Source organism: Lynx rufus, unplaced genomic scaffold (assembly GCF_022079265.1).
Source record: "Lynx rufus isolate CCGP_SWC_20201006 ecotype Redwood Valley unplaced genomic scaffold, mLynRuf1.p SCAF_19, whole genome shotgun sequence".
In the NCBI taxonomy this organism is placed as follows: domain Eukaryota; kingdom Metazoa; phylum Chordata; class Mammalia; order Carnivora; family Felidae; genus Lynx; species Lynx rufus.
The window spans coordinates 12,160,170-12,169,656 of record NW_025814833.1 but is presented as its reverse complement, the minus strand read 5'-3'; the positions used below and the strand labels follow the sequence as shown (position 1 = coordinate 12,169,656).

The following is a 9,487-nucleotide window of genomic DNA, read 5'->3' as shown; positions in this document are numbered from 1 at the left end:
TGTCACCTTTGCCACTGGCATTGATTAATCTCCATTTGTACCCCCTGGGGACAAACACTCCCTACAACAGTGGCACACAGGTCTCTCAATATACTTTATCGCCTATCAAGGTGGGCACTTCCAAAGTCTATGTTTTTTACAACCTCACCCTGTGGCCCTCTTCCTCTTGGTCAAGTAACTACATATTTCGTTTCCTAGGGAGGTACTTACCATACTCTCTGGAAGGTTCAGTCATCATCAAGGTTGAAATCGAGGTCAAGGCCTCAAGGGTCGGTTGTGGAGTAAGGCCTAATCTGGTGCGTATCTCGATACCTTGGGAAAACAAAGAGGGCCTCAAAGAGCCCAGCTGCACGTTCCACTCTCCACCGTGCTCACGTGGATACGGTCTTCCAGCAAACAACCCCCAATTAGCACACAGACCAGGCACGGTGCCTGCTGGTGAAGGTTTCGGCAACCCTCCAGCCAGAGAAATTTAGACAAACCAATCCTTTCCTTCCGCAGGAAGCAGGGGGCACCCCATCCTCTTGTAACTACAAGGCCGGCCTTCCCTCGCACCTGCTGGTTCCCTCTGTTCTGGAATGGAACACCCGTGTGGCCCTACATGGCACGTGTCCTCCTCCCCCAGATGGTGAACATATGTGGTTAACAAACTTCTGTCAAACTCACCTGTAAAGTGTCTGTCGTGCTAGACCATCCTGGTGGCCCCAGAGCAGGACTCCCGCCCTCACCGACAGGGTGAAGTAGAGGGGAACACGACACTGACCACTCGAGGTTCACGGAGCTAGACGTGAACTTTTGGAGACATAAGTTAAGAACAGAAAGGGGCAAGGGGCACCTGGGTGGCTCAGTCGGTTAAGTGTCCGAGTCTTGGTTTCGGCTCAGGTCATGATCTCACGGTTCCGGACATGGAACCCCCGCTGTCAGCATGGAGCCTGCTTGGGATTCTCTCTCTCCATCCCTTTGCCCCTGCCCCACTCACACACGTGATAATAAATAAATTTATTTTGAGAGAGAGAGAGAGAGAGAGAGCGCACACAGTGGAGGAGGGGGAGAGGGACAGAGAATCCAAAGCAGGCTCCAGGCTCTGAGCTGTCCGCACAGAGACCGATGTGGGGCTCGAACTCACAAGCCGTGCGATCACGACCTGAGCCGAAGTCGGGAGCTCAACCGACCGAGCCACCCAGGCGCCCCCAAATAAATACGCTTTTAAGAAAAGAGCAGAATGGGCAAAGAAAATTCCTGAAAAACAAAAATAACAGAGGGGCTCATCTGACCAGATAATAAAATGTACTAACTATGTACGGTAAATAAAACTGCTCAGTACCGGCACAGGCATAGATACATCAGTGAAACAGAAAAGTGTCCAAAAATAGACCCGACTAATGATGGGACTTTAGTATATGATAAACGGTATTTTTTCCAGTGACGAAAAGACAAATAGTTCAATAAATGATGTTGGGACAACTGGCTATCTCTTTTGAAAGAAAAAGAGAGAAACCTAGATTCTTAATGCACTCCTTCCTTAAAAATAAATGCCAGACCGCTCAAAGATTTACACAGGAAGAATGGATTTGGAAAACGTCTCTTGGAAGAGAACTTGGGGAAAATGTTTTACATCCATGAAATAGAGAAAGCCTCCCTACAGCAAGACACAAGGCCCAAATCTTTACCGAAAAATAATGATAAATTTAACGACGTAAGCAATTAACACATTTTCTCAGTAAAAAGCGTCCTAGAGAAGTCACCCGATAAATGGCAACTGGAAAATATATTGACGACGCGTTTGACATAAGAAGAACTAGGCTTCCGAGGATATAAAGGGCCCTTTCAGGGGCACCCGGGTGGCTCAGTCAGTTAAGCCTTTGACTCTTGATTTCGGCTCAGGTCATGATCTCATGTTCGAGCCCTGCATCTGGCTCCTCGCTGACAGTGCAGAGCCTGCTTGGGATTCTCTCTCTCTCTCTCTCTCTCTCTCTCTTTGCCCCTCCCCTGCTTGCACACTGTCTCTCTCTCTCAAAAATAAATAAACCTTATTTTATTTATGATAAAGTTTTATTTATTTATTTTTGAAAGAGAGAGAGAGACAGAGAGACAGAGCACAAGTCAGGGAGACGCAGAGGGAGAGGGCGACACGGAATCCAAAGCAGGCTGCAGGCTCCGAGCCGTCAGCACAGAGCCCGACGCGGGGCTCGAACTCACGGACTGTGAGATCGTGACCTGAGCTGAAGTCGGACGCTTAATGCACTTAGTTCCCCAGGCGCCCCTTAAATAAGCTTTTTTAAAAAAAGTGCCCTTCTGAATAAGAAAAAGACGAGCCAGTATAAGGATAAGCAAAGTGTACAAAGAGGCAAATCAGGAAAAAATATTTGTAAATGACTTGGAAGTACAAAAAGATGCTTCATCTTACCTGTAATTTAAAAAACCTAAACGAAGACAAGGATATAACACTTTTTCTCTTATCACTTTGCTAAAGCTCCAAGAAGCAGGTCACACCTAGAAGAAGAGTCACCTACCTGAAGTAGAGGCGGCCGTGGACTGTGAGACACTCTCGTGTTGTTGGTTGAAGGCGCCACCGACGACATTAGTGTGGGGGCCAATTAAGAACACGTATCGGCATTAAAAAAATTCACATATTATCCGGCCTGTTAACTGTCTTACCGTCAATACTTGAATTCTACCCTGGAGATATTACATGCTAAAATATCTGTACCTCTATGCACGAGGACGTTTATCACAGGTCAGTTTATAATAGCCAAAGGGTCAAAACACCCTTTGTGCCTTTCCTTCAGGTAAACGTTTAAATAAATTCTGTACGATGATCAGCTGTTCGAAGAATGTGATAGATGCATATGTACCTATAAAAAAGTTCCTGAGATAGATGGTTAAGGGTACAAAGGCAGAATAGAGAACAGTGTGACTGCTATGCTCTCATTTGTGTAAAAGAAAAACAGACAGATACGACTTTTAGGTGAAAGTATAATAAATAAGACACTCTTAATAGCGAGCGTCTCCAAGGAAAGGACCTGGATGTCAAGGGCAGTAGGGAAATATCTTTTCCATCGTATACCCTTTGCCTCATTAAAAATTTTACCATGTGCCTGTTACTTTTTCAATAGAAGGATATTGTTAATTAAGAAAAAAGAAATCACGGGGCACCTGGGTGGCTCAGTCCGTTGAGCGTCCGACTTCGGCTCGGGTCGTGATCTCGCGGGTCGTGAGTTCGAGCCCCGCATCGGGCTCACTGCCATCAGACTGTCATCGCAGAACCCGCTTTGGATCCCCTGTCCCCCTCTCTGCCCCTCCTCTGCTTGTGCTGTCCTAAAAATAAATGAAGATTAAAATAAATTAAAAAATAGATATTTTTAAAAATCATGGGGTATCGGGATTGAGAATCAAACAGAAAACATTCCTCTTAGCGCTATCTTATCTGAAAAAAAGAAGAAAACAGATTTGCAAGTGTTGTCTTGAAACAGCAAAGGAAGGGTAGGGGTTAAAAGTTTCTGGCACGCATGGGATGGCAAATGGAAATTAATTGGACAAATACCACTATTACTAACCTAAGACTGGTGGGATATCATTGGTGCGCTCTTTGTTCAGTGACCCGCTCTTGCCATTTTTAACCTTCCTGAGGAATACTTGACAAATATAATTGCACATATTGCAAGCAGACAATGTGATAATTTGATATACGTATACATTGCGGAATTATTTACTGTTGAAAAGTTTTTATCAGTTTACTCAAGATTTCCATTTTCCAACACTATTTTCTTTCTTCGTGTGTGTGTGTGTGTGTGTGTGTGTGTGTGTGTGCATGTGGGTGGTACTTTTGGGGTGCATACCAGTGTGTGCGTGTCAATACTTGTTGAGTGTCTGTGATATATGTAATGGGTGTGTGTTTTGTTATGTGTGGTTGTGTGTCCGTGGTGTGAGTGTGGTGTATGTGTGGAATTCTGTGAGTGAAACTCTGTGTGTCTTCATTGCCAACGCTGTTTCCTTTATTATTACTATTATTATTATTATTATTATTTGAGACCTTTATTAACAGGTGCTTGCCGTTCGTTAACTTTTGGAAAAAAAATCGAGTTGTGAACTTTTATTACACATTAAAAATGAAGTTCTTAAACATGCCAACTTGACCAGATAGGAAACCATTTGAAAACCTTGAACAGTGTCTTGAGACAAACCAGGCTTTTTTTCCTTTTCTTTTTTTAAAAACTGCGTTTGTCACTAACCAAAAACCGACGTCTTTAGGTAAAAATAATAATGCCGATAGTTCTGAATGTCTGGCCAATGAGCAACAAGCAGGCACTTAAGGGCTGAAGCTCCCATCTTTGGCGCATTTCTTATTGCCGGAACTTCTTCCTCACCTCCCGCTGGACGACGAAACCGGATGATGGCAGAGCCGGTAAGCGGACACTTACCTCGCGTCACCCTGCACGACGTCGGGAGTGGACGGACTCTTGGCCGGTGGATCGGCTGCCTTGACCTCTTTGCCGTCTCGCGGTTTGGGGTTTTCTGGGCGTCTGCATGGGTAACCGAGGTTGCGGCGGGAGGGACGTGGGGGTGGGGGCTGACCTGGGGTCTCATCTCGTCCATCTTCCTCGTCGTCTTCGCCGCCGTCCTCCCTAAACCACCTTTGGCGAGGAGGCCCCGTGCGGGGCGGTGGTCCACCACCCAGGCCACATTGGGCGTCACCGGTCTACCTTGCTCTGCCGTGCCCTGCTCGTCGGCACCTTCCATCACTTCTCCCTGCACAGGATGTTGGAAGGCTGTGGTCCGCGTCCACGCGGTCTCCGCACGTATTCAGGGGGGAAGCGTCGCCTGCGGTGGGGCCGGCGCCGTGAGGGTCTGGCCTTCGCGAGCACGCTCCGGTCCCGGGTTCTTTCCCCCACGCTCACTGTCCCGGTAATTCTGCTGGGAATTGGGTGGAGGACCCCTGCCACGCGGATAGCGTCCGTAACGGTTAGGGTCCCCCGCAGAGTCACCGACCTGCACTGCGGCGGCGCATCTGCCCCTGACGTTTGCTGCGTCCTTCCCCTCCTCTCCTTCAACATCTGACTCCGCAGTCTGTCCACCTCCTCCACTGCCAAGGGACTTCCTGGGAGTCTTCTTTATGGCAGTCTGGTGTGCAAATACAACTTCCTTGGTGTCATTCCTGGGGATGAAACCATATTCGTTACATTGAAGCATTCTGTTGTTCCCCAATCCTTCGTTGCGATGACCTTCTTGTGCCGGCAGGCGGCGCCCCTGTGAGGCTACCCGGGCAGCAGCTCCCTGTGCTGCCGCCCATATTGTTGGGCTTGGTGCCGCTAGTGGTGGGGGGGGGGGTGGGGGGAGGCTGAAGGGGGAAAGCAGGGGTGGGGGGAGGTGCCGTGGTGGGGGAGGGGGAAGGTAGGGGCGGGGCCGGGGCAGCGGCGGGGGGGGGGGTGTGTGTGTGGAGGGGGGTGAAGGGGGAGGGGCGAAGGGGTGGGGGAGGGGCGAAGGGGTGGGGGAGGGGCGCAGCAGGCGGTGGCAGGGGGTGGGGCACGGGGTGGGGGAGGGGCAGAGGGTGAGGAGGAGGGGTGGGGGGAGGGGGAAGGCAGGGGCTGGATGGTGGGTGGCGGGACGCGGAATGGGGGCAGGGCAGGGACGGCGGCGGGGGGCGGGGCGGAGGGGGGGCGGGGCGAAGGGGTGGGGAGGGGCGTGGCGGGATGGCGGGTGGCTGCACTTGGGGTGGGGAGAGGGCCGGGGGGGGGGGCGGCGGGGGGGGGGAGGGGCAGAGGGCGGGAGGAGGGGGAAGGCAGAGGTGGGGGGTGGCCAGACGCGAGGTAGGGGGAGGGCCGGGGCGGGGGCTGGGGCATGGGGTGGGGGGGATACCTGGGCAGGCGGACACCGGGGCGGGCGGTGCGTGTACGATGGCAGCAGGACTGGGGTGGGGGAGCGGGAGCGGGAGAGAAGGGAAATGGAGGGAGAGGGAGGAAGTGGGGGCGGGGCGGGGGGCGGGGCAGCTGCAGCCAGAGGCGGCCGGATGTGGATGTCGGCCCCTCTGCTCCTCGGTGTGGTAACTCGATGGTAACTAGGCTGGAGGCGGGGCTTCTCAGGGCTCTCTTGGGGTCCGCACTCGGCTGCCGATCGGAGGCGGCACTCGTTTCTCACGTGTTTTTCCGAACACCGAAGTAACTGGTGTTCTTCTGATTATAAAAACAGTACACGTTCAATATAAGACATTCAGATGATATAGAAAAGTATAAAAATATGTAAAAACTGGGGCTCCCTGGTGACTCAGTCGGTTAAGCCTCCCTCCCCTCTTGGTTTCGGCTCAGGTCAGGGTCTCACGGTTCCGGAGTTCGAGCCCCACATGGGGCTGCGTGCTGATCGTGCAGAGCCTGCTCGGTATTCTCTTTCCCTCTCTCTCTAACCCGTCACTCTCAAAATAAATAAATAAACTTAAAAAACATGTAAAAAGTATGTGCAAATCTGTTACCTGGGCAAAACCACTGTTACATTTTTGGTGTCTGTCGTTCCAGAATTACATATATGTATTAGTAAATATTATCATGAGTACTAGAAATTGTGTATTTTAATGGTATTATAATACTAGCTCATAAACAGATTTTCCAGCCAACACTAAATAGACAAGTGTCTATGCCAACCAGTAAGGACGTATGTCATCATAACGTCATACTTATATCATTATGTGTAATTAATGCAAGGGGGTACTGTAGTGAAGTTTTATAATTTATTTGCCCAACTTATTACGTGTTGATATAAATACAGTTTTTAATTTCTTAAACAGCATCTCACCTGCAATTGAAATTTGCAGAGGAATTTTTTATATCCCACATAGCATTCCTTAGAAATAAATACATAAACATAGAAACCTAGATAAAGGCATACGTTTATACATAAATATATATAATATATTATATATATATATATGGCAAATGTTAACTGCTTAAGTAGATATATAAGTTATTCGGTTGTTTTGTTTCCAGGGTCTCTCAGGATTTATAGATGAATCTATTATACGAATCTAGAAGAAGTGTTTTAAGAGTACAAAGGAGGGAACAATTTATTTGAGATGGAACTATGGGGAAAGCTTTATGGAGAAGTTAACATTTGCACTAGTTTTTATAGGAGGCAAGAGAAAGGGCATTCCGTAAAGAAAGTTTAGAATTTTTAAAAAGGTGAACAAGGAGTCAGTAGGGAGAGTCTGGTTGACTCTCTAGACAGTTCTCATAAATTGACGATTAGCTCGGTGAATTCACCACTGTATTCAGAAATTGGCATTCAAACAGTTTACCAGTAGTGATCTCATTTATTTTTATATGTATTGTGTGTATATTTGCTGTGTGTATGTATATAATGAAGGGTATAATTTATACGATTTTTTTCAAAGTATGAAGTGAAATTTAAGATGTGGTCAAAATCAGTGTCTTCATAAGCTAGACATCAATTTGGGCAGTGAAACCTGAAGATACAGACATCCTTCCAGTTTAATTAAAAGAAAATAATTTTAGGGTCGCCTGGGTGGCTCAGATGGTTAAGCGTCCGACTTCGGCTCAGGTCATGATCTCGCCATTCATGAGTTTGAGCCCCACATCAGGCTCTGTGCTGACAGCTCAGAGCCTGGAGCCTGCTTCGGATTCTGTGTCTCCCTCTCTCTCTCTGCCCCTCTCCAGCTTGTACTCTCTCTCTTTCTCAAAAATAAATAAAAACATTAAAAAAATAAAAATAAATAAAAAAATAAAAGGTAATTTAAAAAATACAGAGTTTTAATTTGTCAAATATTTTTGATCATGTTATTTACAAATGTACACTGAACACTGGGTGTTATATGTGAGTGATGAATTAACTAAATTCTACTTCTGAAACTAACATTACAGTATATGTTAACTAACTGGAATTTATGTTGTATTAAAAAAAATTTTTTAAGCTTATTTTTGACAGAGAGCACACAAGTGGGGAGGGGCAGAGAGAGAGGGATTCAGAGAATCTCAAGCAGGCTCTGAGCTGTCGGCACAGAGCCCAATGCGGGGCTTGAACTCATAAACCGTGAGATCATGACCTGAGCCGAAACCTAGAGTTGGATGCTTAACTGACTGAGCCACCCAGGCACCCCAACTAACTAGAATATAAATAAAAACTTGAAACATTAGGGAAAAAAGGGTAAAACATATTTTCCTTTTTTCACCAACAAAACAAAATTATTTTAAAAAATGTATTGGAGTTTCTGTTTTCAGCTCAGAGATGTAGAGAGCTTGAAGGAGCATTGTTCCCACCCTCAAAACAAGAAAAGAAGCAGGACGAACTGGCAATTAATGAAATTTCTTGAACCTTTAAGACTAAGTTTGCAGTTCAAACAAGTTAGAAACCCAGAAGAAAACCTATAGAAACCTATAGGGCGAAACAGGACTTACTTAAAAATGCATATAGTAGTTTTTGCCTCTGTGACTAAAAGCAGCCTGGGTGGCTCAGTCTGTTAAGTATCCAAGTCTCGCTTTCGGCTCAGGTCACCATCTCACAGTTCATGGGTTCGAGCCCTGCGTTGGGCTCATCGCTGACAGTGCGGAGCCTGCTTGAGATTCTCTCTCTCCCTCTCTCTCTCTGCTCCTCCCCCACTCTAAATAAACTTAAAAAAAATGAAAGCATTAGAAAAAGAGGTATGAGTAATATATAATTAAGGGAGATAAAAGAGATTCATAAAAATGCTCAATTAAAGCTAGATCAGGTAGAAAGAGGGAAAAATATATAGAACAAGTATATACATGCACACATTCATAATTAATATCATAGCGTATATGAAGAAATCAACTTAGCATCTCCCTAACTACTCCCTTTGTTAAAAAGGGCTAATATTCTTTTCAAGCAGAAGATGAGTACCATGATAACGTCTTTTCTACAAGGTCGTTTTGAGAATTAAATGAGAATAAATGTTATCAAATGCTTAGTGCAGCTCTGGGCACATAGTAGGATGTTAAGTGGGTTCGGTGTATATTGAATGGGATATACTCTGTGGAGGTAGATGAAATTGAAGTGGTCTGGGTTGGCCAAGATTTGTTTATAAACAGTGTTGGACCCACTTTTAGCCTTGTTGGGTGATCAGGATGACCAGATCAGAGAGGATAGTCTTAGAAAGGGAGGTGGGAAGAGGTGCGTGCGTGCGTGCGTGCGTGTGTGTGTGTGTGTGTGTGTAGGATGGGATGACATTAGAAAACAGGTAGATATAGATATGAACCAAGACTGATAAATAAACCAAGAAATCCCGGATACAGTTGTAGTCACACACACACACACACACACACACACACACACACACACGCATGCACAGAGAGAACGAGACTAAGGATTTCTGGCTTGTAAAAACAAAAGATGAGGGTCCCTGTTTGCTAACTCTCGTCAGTAGTATTGGAGTCCAAGAAAACCAGTCTTTGTGGCATTTTGACTTGGTGATGGCGTGACGAAGGGGTTCAGGTAGAGGCGGAAGGAGCCTACCAACTTTCGTTAG

At 46.6% G+C, this 9,487-nt stretch overlaps 1 pseudogene; it reads right to left on the bottom strand.

Moving 5' to 3' along the window:
- Nucleotides 1–333: 333 nt before the first annotated feature.
- On the bottom strand, nt 334–5,290 carry LOC124513752 (Y-box-binding protein 1-like; annotated as a pseudogene).
- Between the last annotated feature and the right edge of the window lie 4,197 nt (nt 5,291–9,487).